Here is a 19,604-nt window from a genome sequence, read left to right as displayed (position 1 = left end):
TCTTATTAATATATAAAGTATTTATGAGCCTACTAAAGATGTGGCTTAATGAACACATATGCTACATGGCTAATATCCTATGGAATAATGTTATTTATAATCAGATGAGGAAAACCTCATCTGTATCATTTCTAGCAACTTGTAGGGTTTTTTACTAAAAGTTTTATTAAGGATAAACAGAAACACAACATACATAGAGGAAAGGGCACAAAAACTCAACTGATACAGAATAGTCACAATTATCCAGTATGTTTTTGCAATTATTTTTCAGTTTCTTAAATAGTTTCACAAATTTTTCAACTAAAACAGTATAAAGTTTTCAAAAAGTTAAGTCTCAGGAAAGTACTTGCTTTTAAGATGATAAAAATGTCATCAAGCTTTCTAATAACAGAACCTACTAAAAAAATGCATAAATGTAACTCATAGTTTTATGAATAATCTAAACATCACGGAAATCATCAGGCAGGATAATTTTTATTGTCTTAAGAAAAGCCAAGGTTTAAAACACCAGACTTGCAAAAACACTGATTAATGACAGAAAATGTTTCACCTCAAAAATTGCAGTTAGTATTTCAACTCATTCCACATTATTTTTCAACATCAAGTAACATAATTCAACTGTTTTTTAAAAAAAAACTGAGCTGGCAATGGTATGAAGACTACACTATAGTGAACAAAAACTGGAAGTGGGAAGAGCAATTTAAATGGTCCAGTGGTCAAAGAATTATTTTCATGCCCTTGAGGACAGGGACTAATAGTGTATAATACACAGTAGGTACTCAATAAATATGTAGTATAGGAAGTTTATATATTATGGAAAGAGCAGCTCATGTTAAACTACTTTAAGTAACTACAGAAGTTTTATAATCTGAGGTTCTTTAGCCATCAGAACCAGAGTTGCTATGAGTAGGAATAAGTAAAAACTCATTTAACTATTTCAATCAACAAGAAAAACTAAATACAAAGGGTGCCAAAAAAATGTATACACACTTTAAGAAAGGAAAAAAACTATTAAAATTGTAATACTCAATATATACCAATAACAAAAGATAAATACAAGTCACATGTGTACACATTTTTTTGGCACCCCTGGTAGATAAAAAAAGGTGAACTGGGACACACAGATGACTGACGATATCCAAGTGGAAATGGTCGGCAGATTTATGTAGAACTGGGAGTTCAGTAGTGCATCTGAAGTCTCTTCTATTAGATGTGAAAGGTAAGGGACTCTAACTTTGCCTTGCATATAATAAGCATGCACCACAAGCTCAGAACGAAATAAGAGTAAGGCAAGAAAACAGGAAATAGCTAAAATTTAACCCCAGAGAGAGACCAGCTAGAAGCAGACTCAAAGACCCAATAAAGCTAGTGATGTGACAAAATACAAAAGAGGGTTACTTAAGTACTGAGTAAAATGTAGGTATAACAGTGGAAATTTCCTAACAGAGCTGCAGATTAAGATGCCTGATGTTTTCTTCATCTACTTGTTTTTAATTTTATCTCACTTTATAGTATATACTTATGTAAAACCCTGAACTATTTTAATAGAGTAGGTAACAAACTCAATAAGCATTGTAAGAATGAACACAATCAAGAAGAAATCAGTTAAGAATAAGATCAATGGGCAGAAAAGTTAACACAGCAGGCTTAAGACTGCTATCCTTAGAAAGGCCTGCGTGAGCAGCTGGCCCTTGGCTGGCTTGAGGGAACCTAGATTTTAGGAGAGTTCCCACAACAATAACAGGTAAGAGTTGTTCACTATGCTTAAGTTGCTTGTGCATGTACTGTAATATGATTTATGCTGAACACGTGCTTTCCTACTGAGAATTCAGACTTTTGGTAGGTGCTAGGGAGAGTGCCTACATAATAAGCCAAATCTAATAAAAACCATGGATACTAAATTTCTAAGAAGCTTCCTTGTTACACAACATTTTTGTACACAACACAACAACTGTTCTCACAATTCAAGTCTGGAGTAATGAAGCGTGTCTCATGTGACTCTCCGGAGAGAAGATCCTTGGAGGCTTGCACCAGGTTTCCTCCAGACTCTGCCCCATTTGCCTTTTCCCTTTGGTTATGCTTTGCCTCCTTTCACTGTAATAAGTCATAACCGTGATAATGACTACATATTGGGTCCTGTGAGTTCTCTTAGAGAATCACCAAACCTGGGGATGGTCGGAGGACCTCAACACACTCAGTTACAAAGAAAAATTAATACTCCAAGTTTTAAAGGAAATCTTAGACCTATGCCAAAATTTGTACTTTTCAGATGTAATTCATAAAATTTTTTAAAAATCACAGGTTTATAGCTGAACACAAACAGAAGTGGTAATACAGACTAATAGAAAGCCACATACACTACTAGTGGAACTGAGATTTCCATGAAAATTTCCATAAACATCAGCAATAATGGCGAAAAGGCCAATCTTATTGACTGAAATGAACCCCAGAGTAATACATTAAGAAGTCTGGGTTAGATGTCCTGACATCTATTTACATACATTCTTGTGCAAAATGGTCTATGAAATGGCTTAAACCCATAAAACAAAGTGCCACATTATAAAGATTTGTTAAAAGGCACGAAAGGCAGAATATTCGATAAACGTAAGGTATGCTAGAAATGAGGTCTATGGAACTCTCATGAAGTTAAGATTCAGGAATTCCTTCCATTTTAGTTATTCTTAGTATCAATGAAAATTCAAAAATTGACAAGCACCCAACTAACTAAGCTCTTACCTCTGAAGACATGGTATTCCACCAGCCTGACAGACGTTCAGGCTGTCGTATTAGATAGCATTTAGGTCTAGTATGTGTTTTCAGAGGGTATAACATAATTAAAAACCAAAAGCATCAAGGCACATTAGCCTTAGACTTTAGAGTCAAGAGAAAACTACATCAGCTGTTTAGAATGAAGTCATTCTCAGAGACAGGAGCTTTATGAACAGGGACTAGATTCCATGTTGTACGAATTCGATTTATCTAGACCATATAGCAAAACTAACAAATGAAACTTTAAAAAGCGAGGAGCAAGATTAAGATACAGATATTTTTTGTAAAAGTGTAAGAATAAAGTGACCTTCTTAAACAGAATTCAAAACTAAGTAAAAGAAGTTTTACACAAAGCATGTTATGGTAACACAGGTGAGATCCAGCCAGGAGAATATGCTTAAGAAGTAAAGGAAAGGCAGATTTGCCCCAGAATAACATAAATACAATAAGCTAAAGCAAAGCTAACTCTCTATAATAAAAGCTACAATTTACATTCTTTACCAGAGCATTTTTTGGGAGTATTTCATTTGAGCCTTTTAATTTCTCCACTTAGTTCTTTCCAAACAGAAGTAACACACAAACATAAAAGCAAAGTGATTATGCTCACCCTCCCCAGTGGCAGAGTAATGCGGATGGCAGTTATGATTTTCCAGAGCCATACCTAGAGAAAATGCCACAACACAATTTCTTTGAAATCTCCTACTTTATCTTAAAAACTCACATGATTTTTTGTATCTTATCCCACGATGAATTTGACTGTTTCGGGATAAGAACACAAATTGTTTTTTCATTATTAGTATAATGTAGAACCTAATACTGACACAAAGAATAAGTGACTTGTGGAAGGTTAACACCCAAAAAGTAGAGCCATACATAAAATTTGAACTCAGAATTTTAATACTAAATCCAATGAATAGTCAAATGCACAAAGGAAGATAACATATATGCTGGTGAGATAGTCTCATGGATGCTAGTTGGCCCAACAAAGTAAAGGAAGCAAAAGTTGTTTATATGGTCCAGTACTCTTTATGCTCTGTGTCCATTACCAAGAAAAATGCTTACTATTTTAAAGAAAACGAAACTACCTCCTTGAGAAAAGTAGCATTTGCAGAAGTGAGATAAAATTGGTTTTAAATAATACACATTCAAACCAACGTTAAGAAATTAAAGTTAGGATTGATGAAGCAAGTCTTAAAGGCTTCCAAGAAAGGGATACTATGACCTTGTCCCTGACAGAACCTTCAATATTTAAAAGGCAGAATAAATAATCCTTATTTGGCATCCTCTAAAACTTCAGAAGCTGGATCTTAAGGGTAAAAAGAATATAACCTACACTCTGAGTAAGACAGAGCCCTAGGAGAGTACTCTGAAAAACAGAACAAAAAATGCAGCAAAACATACTGACTCAGCAAGAAAAGGGGGCACTAAAGCAATCAGATTGCCCTCCCATTTAGAAAAAGGAACTCAGATATAAGCAGGAAACCAGGAACTGTATATACAATTCTACATGAACAAACAAGGCTGGGAACTGCAACCAGCTTTTCAAAAGGTGAAACAGTTTTCACTCTACTAGTGGCAAAATATTATGGCATTATGTCTTTATTCAGAACATGACAATGAAGAAACAGGTAAGGTATACCTAATATCATACTAAATGAAAGATTTCAAGGACCCCAAATGCTTTCCAAACTAATAAAAGCAGGTAACAGGTATGAATGAATAAGATTCAGTAGTGACTCTCAAACTTCAGTATATTAAAAAAAACAGATTTCAAGGTTAAATCTCAGAGATTCTGATTTACAGTACATGAGATGGAACTCCCAAGACCTGAATTTTTAATGAGCATTCTCATGATGGTTTGGTGTGGTAAGTATCTAGGCCACATTTCATTCTAAATATCGTACTGCCTTCCATTGTCTTTGGTCCTCCTCTCAGTACCCCAAAACCAGAGACAACAAACCTTTAAAAATAAGGGGATTTCATGAAGAAAACCAGGTATCTATAGTGGGTATTTCTGCCATGACATGACAAATATTTTCTTGAAAAACACTGAATTCTGCAAAACTGCACATTAAGAACAAAGTCTTATGGGAAAAATAGAGTAGAAACAAACGAGTAACTCAGTATTATGCAACTTTTTATAACCGGAACACTAACAAAGACTTGAATAGCAGAAGCAAGCAGCTCAGCATGGCTGTAGATTGCTTCAGGGGACATTAAAAATGTAAAAACTCATTAAGATAGAAACACAGCTTGCTGCGGCTGAGAACAGGGAAGTGAACTCCTCAGCACTGAGACTACACTTTAAATTGACAGAGGAGAAGGCGGAGCTTGATGTCATTTCCCAATTTACCAATTGTATATGAGCTTATGGTGGTAAAAAATAAAAGTTGTGGTAACCAGCCTGTCACGGGGGGGGGGGGGGGGGGGGAGATGAATAAGATGATGGGTCAACAATTGGCTTTCATTCAAAAGTCCCCTCGAGTTGAGTTACTCCCTCTAGATCTGCGCTATGCAAATGATATCCATTAGGCATATACAGCTATTGAGCCCTTGAAATGTGGCTACTCTAAATGGAGATTTGCTATATGTGCAAAATACACACTGGATTCAAAGACTTGGTACAAAAAGAATGTAAAATAGCACATGAGTATTTTTATATTGATGACATGTTAAACTATTTTTCATATTATTTGGTTAAACAGTTTACGTTAAAATTAATTCCAGATGTTAGCTACCAGAAAATTGTAATTGCACATACAGTTCATGGGACAGCACTGCTCTAGATGAAAGAGCCCAGTGACACTTACTCAAAGGGGGCCAGGGATGCTTACTACGCGTAGGACATTTCTCAAAGAACTGTCCCATGTCTGAAAAATTAGCTTATAATTAGCTGAGCCTAGAACCTAGCTCTGCTTAATACGCTGAGTTTTCAAGGAATGTAACTGCAATGCAAATTGTACTGTAGAGTACTTAGTTTTGTTTTGAATTTTTACCAAGATGTTTACCACTTGGAAAAATCTCATCAATAATGCCATAGATACAGCTGTACTTGTATCTATTGCAAACAAATGCTATTAAGTCCTTTGTTAACAGATAGGACCAAAAATTATCAAACTAACAAAAATAAATGAAAGATGCAACTCTCACTGGATTTCATTAATAAAGCTTGTTTTAAAAACAGTACTGATACCCTGTATGTTTATCTTAAATTAATATGCTAAATAGTTTTAGCAGTGATACAAACTTCCTTGTGAAAAATTAGTTTATTGTATCATTTCCTTTGGAACTACCCGTGTCTTCCCTACTCTTACACATGTAGGTAGCATATATTATTTATCTTTATCTACAGGCTAGAAATGGGGATTTTACAAAATATTTAACATGTACATGCATAAGAATGAAGGTGATTTAGACCCCTTCCCCACACCATACACAAAAACTAATTCGAAATCAATAATAGACCTAAATATAAGAGCTAAAACTATAAAACTCTTACAAGAAAATAGACATAAATTATTACCAAAAGAGCAAGTGAAACAAGGAAAAAAAATTGCTAAATTAGATTTTGTCAAAATTAAAAACTTTTGTGCTTCAAAGGACATCAAAAGAGAAGACAATCCACAGAATGGGAAAACATTTTCAAATCACATGGAAAGAACTTTAATCTAGTTCTACTAGTAGAAACTCTTACAATAATAAAAAAAATAATCCATTTTTAAAATAAGCAAAAGATCAACAAATATTTCTCCAAAGAAGACATACAAATGGGCAAAAAGCACATGAAAAGATGCTCAACATTAGTCATTAGGGAAATGTAAATCCAACCTGCAATGAGATACCACTTTGCACTCATTAGGATAGCTACAGTCAAAAAAGACAGTCTGTGACAAACTACTGATGAGAATGCAGAGAAATTGCTGTTGTCAATGAAAAATGCTCAGCTGCTTTAAAAAAGTTTGGCCATTCATGAAAAGGTTAAACATAGAATTATCATATGACCCAGCAATTCTACTTCTAGACATTATGTCTACGAAAAACGAAAACATGTCCACAAATGTTCATAGCACATTATCCATAACAGCCAAAAGATGGAAACAAACCAAATGTCCACCCACTGATTAACAAATAAATAAAACATGGTATATCTATACAATGGAACATTATCAGCAACAACAAAAAAGTACTGCTACATGCTATAACATCCATGAACCTTGAAAATATTATGCTAAGTGAAATAAGCCAGTCACAAGACTACATATTACAGGAACACACTTATATGAAACATCCATAATAGGAGTATCTATAGAGATAGAAAGGAGATTAATGGTTGCCTAGGGCTGAGGACAAAAGTGGGGAGCAGGACTGAGGAGGGTGATAGGGGTTCTTTTTTGGGTGCTTGAAAATATTAAAATCCACTGAAATGCATACTTTAGATGTGTGAACTGTATGGTACGCTAATCACACATCATTAAAACTGTTACCAAAAAGGGCAGCAGTCACTAAAGACCACATATCATAGTCCATTTATATGAAATGCCCACAACACGAAAATCTATCAAGACAGAAAGTAGATCAGCTATTGGGGGGTGGACAGGGAGAGGAAGAAAATGGGGAGTGATGATGCCAATGGGTATGAGGTTTATTGGGGGAGGGGAAATAATTGCGTAGTATGTGAATTATATCTCAATTTTTTAAAATAACAAATTAAAATATATTTAAAGGGCAGGAAGGTTCAGTCTAAAAGTTGAGACACTGATTTAGTAAAAAGAGCACCCAATCAGGCAGTCTGGGTTTTAGTACGTATTTTGCCTCCACCTTACTAAATAAAAACGAGGTCATCTAACTTGTACGGTTACCTCTGTCAAATCAGGTATGGGTCTGACAGTGTGTGACTGCAAAGATGACAACTGAGCTGAAATGCTATACACTTATGAATGTTACTAACCTCTTTTGATCTTTCACCTGACTTTTCATTAAAGTTTAGAGAAGATTTTAGACTAAGATTTTTATCCTTCCTCCTATTAGCTCTTGGTGAAGGCTTTATTAAGAAAGTAACAATATTCATAGACACAGACAATGGTTTGGTGGTTGCCAGAGGGTAAGGGGGGTGGGGGGTGGGGGGTGGGAGATGAGGGTAAGGGGGATCGAATATATGGTGATGGAAGGAGAACTGACTCTGGGTGATGAACACACAATGGGATTTATAGATGATGTAATACAGAATTGTACACCTGAAATCTATGTAATTTTACTAACAATTGTCACCTCAATAAATTTAATTAAAAAAAAAAAGAATGTTTAATGAAAAAAAAAAGAAAGTAACAATAAAAGCCTAGAGCCTTTTACCATTTTTCTCTGAAAATAAGACCTAGCCGGACAATCAGCTCTAATGCGTCTTTTGGAGCAAAAATTAATATAAGACCAGGTCTTATATAATTTATAATATAATACCCGGTCTTATATTAATTTTTGCTCCAAAAGACGCATTAAAGCTGATTGTCCGGCAAGACCCGGTCTTATATTAATTTTTGCTCCTAAAGACGCATTAGAGCTGATTGTCCAGCTAGGTCTTATTTTCGAGGAAACAGGGTAATTGCCTAAACCCTCAAGATTCGGTGCCTTATACTTCTATTTGCTTTGAATTGTCAACATGACTCTTGACTCTTCAGTGATCTCAGACACTTGATTCAGTACCACACAGATCAAATAGCATTACAGAGCAATGTAGAATGAATCCTGGAGTAAGGCTCTCCTCATTCTTACTGACTCCTGCAGAAATTTACTGGGTTCACCCTAATATTCTAACTGCTCTCCCACTGTCATTCTCATCTCCATTTTCAAAACACTCTCTACAGATTAGTCAAAGTAACCTTTTAAATGTGTATGTCAGATCATGAGATGTGTTTTGAATTTCATGAGTAGAGGGAAGTCATTCAAACTCCTCTGGCCCCACTTACCTTTCCAGCCTTATCCTGCAGCACTCACCACCACCACCTTGCTCACTACACTTTAGCTATACCGGTCTCTCTCAGTTCTTTGAGTACATGCCCAGTTTTTTCCTACCGTGGATCCTTCTATCTCCTTACTTGTATCTCCCACTCTTTGCCTGCCCATTTCTTGGCCATCCTTCCAGCTTAAATGCAACTCCTTAGAAAAGCCTTCCCTGACCCCTCAATCTAAAACAAGCCCCCTATCATAGCACACCTCTCTCCTTAATAGCTATTTTTAAGCAGTGTGATTAGACTACATCTGACATCGCTCCCTGTTTTGTTTTTAAATTAGTTGAGTGGCTAGTCTAAGGAAGGAAAGCATCCCTTTAAGAGAAAAAGAATATACGTTAGTGTAAAAAATAAAAGCAGTTTTTGAGAAAGTTATGAAATTATAATAAGATTCTGAAAGGGTGAACAGCAAACAATGTAATTGAAAAACCGAGTATTATCCTTTCTCAAACTGACGCCTTCAGACACACAGTACAGGAAACACAGAGAAAACAGAGGCAGGTCCTGGCATGTCTGCAGGTCTCTCCAAGTAATTTTACCTTCTGACTCTAATCAACTGAGCAAGAAGTAGCTAATTTCAACTTTGGAAGCCTCTTGGTACTCCTCAATTTAAGAATGGGCGAAAAATGGATGCAAAGGAATCTGCAAGTATTTGCCATGCCGTCATGTTTCACACACTTAAACTCAGTTACATTAAGAGAGAAAGAGAAACTACAAAGATCATCTAACACAAGAAGAGATCTAACTGGGTACAATGAAGTGAAGGCTAAACTTCCATCAAGGGAAACAGTATGAGCAGTGGCATAGAAGTCAGAAAGCACCGATGACGGGTCTGAGGACAATGAGTAAAACTAGCTTACAGGAACATGAGATTACTGTACGTGAGGTAAAAGCGGTATAAAGCTAAGTTAAACTAAAGACTATTCAAGGGCCTCGGAAGCCAAACTAAGGAAAAAATGGAATTTTTCTTCTGTACAAGGAACACAAAATAAACCATTAAGAACCTAATTTTTGCTTTTGAGTATTTTTTTGATGCTTTTGAACAGTACTGGGTGCACCATGAAAAAGCAATTTACAAGTATGCATTTTTAAAGACAACACAAAAGACTAAAGAGGATTCTTTTTAGAAAAATGGTTGTCTAATATTTTCCCCCAACTTTAAGCCACAGAATGCTTTTCTGACATGGTTGGCTGGTTCATCCTTCAGGTGTCAATTCACAAGTCACACTCTAAAAAAGCCTTTCCCTGACCACCTTCTACCCCTTGCCATCTCTACTTTCTTTATACCACAAGTCACAGCATGAAATGATCATGCTTGTCCACTTTATATATATATTGTGTCTCTTCCATGAGGAAACATCTTGAGCACAGAGACCTTGCCTGTCATACCATGACTACCGTCCCTGTAATTACAATAGTGCTTGGGTCTGCCAGAAGACGCTAAAATAAAGTGCACGCATGAATGGAAGCCCAATTCTTAAAACAGGAGCTGCTCTTATTGCAATGGGGTAGTGTGGGATTAAGGATCAACTAGCACAGTCACAATCCTGGAACCTGTAAACTCCATGCAGCATGATTTAAAAAGGAATGATATAGATAATCTCTAGAGATTAGTTGTCAAAAGGCTGGGTAGTGGTAACAAATCCTGTGTCATATGCAGGTATATAAACTTTACCTGTTAAGTGTAACTAATATGACACAGCAAAAAAAGTTAAGAAACTCATTACCTCCAACTCTCACTGAAAATGTGTAACTCAATACTTATTAATAGGAAAAATTACCCTCCAGTCTATTACTTGTACAACATAATATAAACTGGAAAAGTTCTTCTCCCAAAATTATGCGGTTATTAGAAAAAAGGCAGCGTATTACAGCAGTTACCTCAAGGAAAACACCGAGTAAGAGTAAGTTTTCTCTTACAGATAAGACATTTTTAATATTGCTCTTGTGTGTCTCTTAATAGACACACAAACAGCATTTATTCTAAAACTCCATCTGTTTCTGTTGTTTAGTCAACCTCCATTTGTGTTGAGCGGGCTACATTTTGATACAGCTACTGCTGATCTAATACTGGATATTTTGTGTCTAGATGTTCTCCAACTCTGAAATGATTGTCTACTAAAAAAGAAACATTGCCACAATGCCTAAACCAATTTTATACACATTAAGTGGCAGATACACATGTTACTAACTATGAAGTATTTTAAAAATAAAAACAGAGGCTTGGAATAATTAGGGGAGAAGCACCAACAGATCATATTTGCTGATAATGTTTAACCTACAGAACTGGATAGCAACATACTTTGGACAAAGAAGATTACATTCTTCACTCTCCTTTCAGTCCCAATCATTCTATTCCTCACCACCCTCTTTGCCCAATCCTAGCTCTAGCCAGACTTAGATTATATAGGTTTATTGAGGAACTGTTTCAAACTTTCAAGGAAAAAGTTAATTCCTGTAGTGTATAATCTGTTCCAGAAACAGATTCAATCATAAAAGAAACCAAGTGCAAAATCCTTGACAAAGATGACAAGAACCATAGAGCAGTCACAGAATTAAGAGAATTCACAACTATATACGTGTGTATATATATATATCTCAGTCCAGGAATGCACAATGGCTGAATATTCAAAGACTTGTATGAATATAAACCTTGAATTTAATTTTTTAAAAATACACTATCAACAGATATTAAGAGGACATCTGATAAAATTTAAGACTTCTAACAAAGCATTAAGAGCTAAATGTAGGAAAAGATGGGTACTTCCTTAATCAAGACAAACTTCAAATAGGGATGATCTTTGCATAATGATGATTTATCACCAAGCAATTCCTTTTAATACTAAGAGTGCCAAGAGTCTTTATCATTTTTTAAAAATTGTAACAACTTATTTTCTAAAGTAAAGAACAGGTGTCAATATTATAATCAGAAGCTACAGAAAAACATTAGGAAAGATAACTATCCTCACAGGCTTTTTTCTGTTATATGTATAACACCCAAAAACAGAATCATACTACTTTATATGTGGCTTTTCCTATTTAATACCCAGCAACATCCTCACGCATAAATGTAACTGGCGACATCATACCCCACACTGCATGCATCTATAATATACGTAATCAGAGGGACACTGATATTCTCTGTTTACCATTTATCTACGTGTTGAATTCCCAAGCCACATAAAAATGAAACCAGCAATATCTAACATTGAAAAGAACCACGTAAAAGTCATCTTAAGATACTTATTTCTGAATTGATTTTAAAAGCCACTCAATGACTGAAATGATAAATGTTTTAACAAATGATTGAGACAGGAAATATTGATAATGAAAATTACATTAAAAGCAGCTTTTCAGAAACATGACACCATGAGAATAGGTTTTATAGAGGGCAGGTATAGAAACATATCAAGATTAACTAAAAAACACCAGAAGGACATTTAATCAAATTCAACAAAGGAAGTCATCACAACCCAACAAACTGGTACTAACAAAGAGTTTCAAGAGACAACTGAATCCACACTCAAGCACAGAAAAATACTCTAAAGTCTGTAAAGATAATGTATTTTGAAAATTATGGCAGGCAGAAGAGGTGGGAGAGAAGGGTCACTTGGCCCAATTAACTAGAAACCTACCTGAATCAGAGCCTTGCCACTCTAAATCTTTGCCAGGACTCCCAGATGACAGAATTATGTAATCAAATACAGGAAGTTCAGAGAAAACAGAATGAACTGCTTCTTTCCCACATTATCACTCTCCTCCTAAAAAATACATCCCACACTTTTTTCCCTGATATAGACTCAGATTATGAACCAGGAACTTCTAAGGATACAAAATTAAAATAGTGTACAGGAAAATATGAAACAGAATCAAAGAGAATCTCAATCATACATGATATGTATTTTATATATTCTGTCTATTTTAAAGGCCCAATAGAATAACGTCACTCAAGACAGGTACACAGAAACTATCCCACACAGAGTCTGTGCAGAGACCAATGTGGGGGAATATAACAGAAACAGGTAAAGAAAATACTTCGAAAGAAATCTCAGGAAACCGGTAACTTTTTAGACAAATTCCGTTCTATGTCAGAACAGAGAGCACATAAATTCTATGAAACAAAAAAAGAGATATAAGACAAGGTAAAAAGCAGGGGAGCTGGAATAGGAGGAACTTAGGGAAGAAATGAAATCATTAAAGAAACAAACACCCCATTAGAAGTAATAAAAGAATCAACATTGCTGATGCAATGTCAACCATAAGGAACACTGACCTCAGAAGTACCACAAAGCAAAGTGGACAAAAAGGATAGATGATAGACAGCATTTAGCAATAAAATGTCCTATATGAAAGATGGAGCCAACATATGTAAAACTAGAGGTCCTGAAGAAGAGGATAAAAAACAAAGATGATGCTCATGAGTATAATACAAGCTTTCCTGAAAGAAAGGAAGATCTCAATCCGGAGAGTGAACAGGGCTCACCATATACAAGGAAGAAGTAATGAAGAACCAATAAAAATTGACACGTCTTTCATATCCTAGTGAAGCTGCTTAATTTTAAGCATAATGAATATGGCGGCAGAAACTTATAAAACAAACAAGAAAGGGCTGACCTCAGACTTCTCCATAGAAACATTAAATGCCAGAAGACAGTAGTAATGTCTTGTGCTAAGAGGAAAAAAATGGATGTGGCCCAGAGAATTATTTTTCCAACCAGTATTCAGTTCATGAGTAACAACAACAGGACTAACACAATCACAAGAAAAATCAAAATAAATTCACAGATGGAAAAGACTGGCAGTGTTTACTGAATGCACCTAAATTCGTCTGCTTAGTATCTGGGCTCAACAGCCACTTACAATTACCAAGTGTTTATTTTCATAATTGTTTGTTTTGTGCCAAATGACTGACATTACACAGCAAAACTTAGTTTACTCAAACTATACTCTTTAAACTGTTCTTTTGTTGTAATTTTACTTTATACAAGCAGTCGATACTACTCGACCACCACAACACACACAGTATTCATTTAACAAGTATTTATTAAACATTTACCATATGCCAAAGATGGTGCAAGACACCAAAAGAATAAAACAGAAATCACTCTTCCCTGGAACTTATGTAACTGTTCAGTTTTCCAAAATTAACTACGTTTCAAAAGAAACTGAGATGCTTCATAAACAGTCAAGATTCCTAGTCCCATGCCGCCACTTTTAATAATCTGAGGATTTTCAGAATTGTTTAGACTTTCCCAGGTGATTCTGATAGTCAGGTTTAGAACTAGAGGTCTACCAAAGCTAAAACATATATTGCAACTTCAAGTCTCCTAAATCTGCAAAAGCAGATTAAATAACATCTAGTAATTTTACTGTTTACTGTATTTTATTCTACTGTAAAATTTGACAATGGCAATATAGCAGATATGGCACTTTACTATAAAGGGCAGATTCTAGATTGAGTCACTGCTTTTTAAATACTCGATAATTTTTTTAAATGTAAAATACTAGAGTAGCTAACAGCAAAATATACCTCTGTGAACATATGTATTTCAAGAGTTGGACAGGTTAAAAATAAATTGCCTTAAACATATATTTATTCCACTAAATATAATGACAAATATTATCCAGAAGAGTTGCTTGTATCATTTTCTGAGCAAAATGAAAAGCAAATCTGGTATATTTACTACTATCATGCCACATTAGATACAAATACTGAAACATTAAAATGCCTTTCCTTAAAAAACAATTCAGGTATTTGTGTAATGACTTACAGAAGAATGTGATTAGCGAGAAGACCACAGATGAAAATTAAATTCTGGCAACAACAATTTATAATACAGTCTGATGACTGACGACAGTAAGCGAAGATTTTCCTGTTTGTAATTGTCATTTAAAAAGTTAAGCAGCTAACCTACTATATAACCCAGCAATAATACTTAGACATTTGTAAGAGAGAAATGAACGGTTATTTCACACAAAAACATGTACATGAACTTACAGCTATATTTGTAATAGCTCAAAACTGGAAAAAACCCAAATGTCCTTCAACAGTGAATGGTTAAACAAACTGAGCTATGTATCATACCACAGAACACCACTCAGCAATAAAACAGAAACACATTATTAATACACATTCTCCTGGTCCTCAGGGGAATTATGCTGAGTGAAAAAAAAGTCAGTCTCAAAAAGTTATTAATACATACTGTCATTCCATTTATATGACATTCTGGAAATGACAAAATTATAGAGATTGAGGATAGATTAGTGGTTGCTAAGAGTTAGGGAAGAATGGAAGGAAGGAGGTGGCTGTGGCTATACATGTACAAGCATAGCACAAGAAACTTTCCGAGTCCCGCAAAGGATGGTGGGCAGCGCCCCCTGCAACTAAGATTGAACACGGCATCTTGAACTGAGCTACCGCTGAGCTCCCGGATGGCTCAGTTGGTTGGAGCTTGTCCTCTCAACCACAAGGTTGCTGGTTCGACTACCACAAGGGATGGTGGGCTGTGCCCCCTGCAACTAGCAACAGCAACTGGACTTGGAGCTGAGCTGCTCCCTCCAAAACTAAGACTGAAAGGACAACAACTTGAAGTTGAACAGCACAGCACCCTCCACAACTAAGATTGAAAGGACAACGACTTGAGTTGGAGAAAAGTCCTGGAAGTGCACACTGTTCCCCAATAAAGTCCTGTTCCCCTTCACCAATAAAATCTTAAAAAAAAAAAAAAAAAAAAAAAAGTGTATTTTTCATTTCTGGTTAATTTTTTGTCAAAAGAAAATCTATAAAAGTTCATTTTAGATGAATACAAAATCAAAACAGTCACATTCATGGTAATAACAAACACCAAAATCAGGACTATTCTGGGAAAGGGGTCCTGAGGGTAGAGATGGGATATCCAAAGGATGTGACTAAGAAATGGTAGTACACAAGGGGCTTTCTTTAATTTGCGATGCTTTATTTCTTAAATTAAGTGGGGAGTACAGTTCTGTAGAACTAGAGCAGATCATCACCTTGTATTACTGCTTTCAACTCTAATATCTATCATTTCATACTTACAGAATATAAATTATTTTGAAAAGTAGTTTTCAACAATACCTTTAAAGCAGAAACTCTGTCCAAAGTAAAATCTCACCCAGAACAGATATAGAAAACAGGTAGAATCAGAATTGGTCTCTCTTCCCTTGTTCCTAACAGTGACCTGCAAGGTACTTTTGCAGAACATCCATGGCACCAAAGGCTGAATTTTCAAAGCTTTAAGAAGACACATTTAGCAGCTACTGAAGTCCTCACTTAGTGTCCTAGACAGGCTCTGAGGCTTTAAGCGAAACAATGAATAACAAAAGCAAGTTTATAATGGGCTAATTGGTATAAACTAGAGTTAAGTTCCTAGGGCATCTCATCAACCTTATAATGAAGCGACAGAGAAAAAAAAATATTATTCGAGAACATGCTGTATAGTTCAAATAAACCTTCCCATGTTTAACTTAAAAATCGGTTGCTACAATGATCTCTACAGCTATAATTAAGTAAATGGCAAAAATAACCAGTATATACACTGTAATAGTAATAAGCTGCCTTCTTATTATCAATGAACTATTAATGCGCCAATCTAAGGCCAATCCTTTAATTTGTACACTAAATCTCAACATTGCCCCAGCAATTGCCTCTAATTTTTTCCTCTACTGGATCTGTTTTATTAGCACACTAAGATTTTTCAGCGGTCCCCATGTTTAAAAAAAGAAAAAAAAGAAAGAAGTACCCTTTCCTTTAACCCATATCCTACTCCAGCCATAGTTTTATTCTCTACTCCCCTTTTATAATAATATTCCTCTAATAAGAGTTTGTTAGCTACTGTCTTCACCTCTTTGTCTCCTACTCTCTTAAACCCACTCAATCAGAAGTCCACTGAAACTCTCTCAAAAAGGTCAATGCAAAAAGACTTCTTCACTTGGCTTTCAAGCGAAATACTCTCTCTAGGTTCTCTATTCCACTGGCTGCTCGTTCTCAATCTCCTTTGCTAATCCATCTTCAAGCTCCTGACTTCTAAACATCTATTACCACAGGACCAATCGGAAGTTATCCCTTTCTGTCTATAGCAGAGGTGGACAAACTTACTGCTGGTGAAATCTTACCACATCCATTCCTTTACACAATGCCCATGGCTGCATTTGCACTACATTGGGAGAGCTGAGTATTTGCCAAAGACCCTGTGGCTGCAAAGATGAAAATATTTACTATATACCCCTTTAGAGAAAGTCTGCAAACCCCTGGTCTTGATTCAATTTCTATAGAGTCTGAATGAAATCTAGTCTCATGGTTTTAAATTTAAATTCACTCTATGTGTTGATCACTCCAGCCCAAGCGTAGCATCAGCTTACTCCATTTGGTGCCCTAATCAGGATTCTCAGATGTAAGACAACCAAAACACAAAACTCCCAATTCTCCCCACACGCCAAACCTTTTGTTCTCTAGTCTTCATCTCAATACATGACAATTTCAGCTTACAAATGCTTAGGCTGAAAATCTTGGGAGTCATTCTTCCAGGTCATCAGCTAATTCTTTCAAAATACTTCCAGAAATACACCACTTCTAGTGTATCATCCTAACCCAAGCTGCACTGTCTCTCATCTTTGGCAATGCAATAGTGTCCTAAGTGACGGATCTCCTGCTTCTCTTATTCACTCAGTATCCTCCAATGGCTTTACATCTTATTCAGAATAAAAGCCTATAAATCCTTTCCAAAGCCTACGACGCCCTGCATAATCTGGTCCTTGCTACCTATGAGATCTTTCATCACTTCCCCATTCAAAAAACACCAGTGCTATCTTGTTCAAACACATCACACACACTCTGACCAAAAGGCCTTGACATTTACTGTTTTCTGCCTGGAATATACTTCCTTCACCCCATATTCATATGCCTACCTTCCTCATTTCTATATAGCAAACCCATACTTCTATATAGCAGCTCATTCTTCCCAAGATTATCTTATTTCCTCTTATTCAGCTCTATTTTTCTGTGAGGCAGTACTTTTCTCTAACTCGTATATTAGTTTATTATCTGTGTCTCCCAAGAGTGTCAGTTTCTAAAGGGCAGATTTAACTGTCTTAATGTCTGCAATATCCAGAGTGCCTGGCACACAGCAGGTCCTCAATACATTTGTGCATGCTCTATCAATCTCTCACAGTCCCCCTCATGTTTTCTTACTTACACATTTCACCTGTTATACCGTTTCCCCGAAAATAAGACCTAACTGGAAAATAAGCCCTAGCATGATTTTTCAGGATGACATCCCCTGAACATAAGCCCTAATGCGTCACTTGGAGCAAAAATTAATATAAGACCCGGTCTTCTTTTCCGGGAAACACGATATCAACAAATTCATCTTGATTTGTACCAATATACTACATAGTCTTCATTCTACAATTTTCTGATATTTTCTAACCTTTCACTTCTGGTTAACCTTTCACTTCTAGGTGTCTGCCAATTATATCAACTAAATAGCTACAGGGTATATAAATTATGTCCCACTTTTTTGCAAAGTGTCTTTATTCCCCAGGACAGTCCCACTTTGGGATTCCTTGAACTTCTTGAGTGTACCACATTTTAATAATTCTGAAGCAAATTCATTATTTTAGTGGCTTTCATTAATATCAATAATTACAGTCTTTGACACAATGAAGTGCAATGATGAGGACCAAAGAGAAGAATGGAAAATTGTGAACTTAACAGAGGTTGGTTTGTTTACATAAAACTTTTTATAATTTATGTGTCTAAGAGTAGATTGCTGCACATAGCATTGAAAAAAAGTAATGTGGCAGCAGGAAATAAATGAAGAAAAATAATTCCAGAGGTAAATTTTTATCTCTAAGAAAGAGCTTGCTATATCTCAGATACTTTATGTAGGTAATTATAATACTGTATGACATTAATACAGTTTTATAATATTGTTATACTGCCTCAATATGCAATTTTTACTGGCATGAAAATGCATTCAATTAGGCAAGATGGTTTATTAGTTTATTATACAGGTATTCAAGTTAATTTCTAAACGCCTCAGGGTATACACCCATTTTTGAATAGAAAAAGACTGCTTCAAATTAAATAATCTTGACTTATGCCGACTTGTCAGAAGTGTAACCAAAGTATGCAACTACTAGTCTCAAATATTTAGGACAATCTCCATCTTAAAACTGAATAGATTAAAATGGCAAAGTTCTCACTAGCAGGGAGGAAAAACACATAGCTTTCCTCAACCCAAAACAATCCACTCACATCCAGGCTAAAAACTAAGTGTTAATATAAACCAGTTGACAATTATTGTAACAAACATCAAATTTTTTTGATAACACTAAAAGAGACATTTCCCTAGAAAGCAGGGGTTTGTAAAAATATAGTTTCCGTATGTATGTTTCTGTGGTTTGAACCAAAGAATATTCCCAATGTTCTCTAGTGTAATCCTCAAGTGACAAAATGTCACTAAGAATTAGAAAGTCCTTGAGTACTGACAACTCCAAATGGATCCACCCTATTCAGCCCCAAAATATGTCGTTACTTGCCGCCAGGAAAAAAATGAAGGATACTGCTACAGATTTAAAGGGCCCAGGTTCTCTTTGCATCAATGTTTTAAGTTATAGTTTTTCTTTTGAGTTTTAAATATATTCAAATTAATTTTAAGCTTTAAAATTTATCCAAGATTTTCTGCCACTAATCATGCCATGGAATTCTTCCTCCACTCCATTATAACTCTATCATTCATATAGCACAAAGCAGTGGTTGTCAAAACTTTTATGTGCATCAACATGACTTTTGGGATCATGTTAAGTATATGC

At 35.6% G+C, this 19,604-nt stretch overlaps 1 protein-coding gene across 9 annotated transcripts in view; it reads right to left on the bottom strand.

Annotated features, from left to right (window-relative positions):
• Window positions 1-19,604, bottom strand: part of WAC (WW domain containing adaptor with coiled-coil) — a 79,114-nt gene that overhangs the window by 37,712 nt on the left and 21,798 nt on the right. The window lies entirely within an intron of this gene.

Source organism: Rhinolophus sinicus, chromosome 1, assembly GCF_057876585.1.
Source record: "Rhinolophus sinicus isolate RSI-liver-muscle chromosome 1, RSI-T2T, whole genome shotgun sequence".
NCBI classification, from domain to species: domain Eukaryota; kingdom Metazoa; phylum Chordata; class Mammalia; order Chiroptera; family Rhinolophidae; genus Rhinolophus; species Rhinolophus sinicus.
The sequence above is the reverse complement of the archived record's forward strand: the minus strand, read 5'-3'. Positions and strand labels throughout refer to the sequence as shown.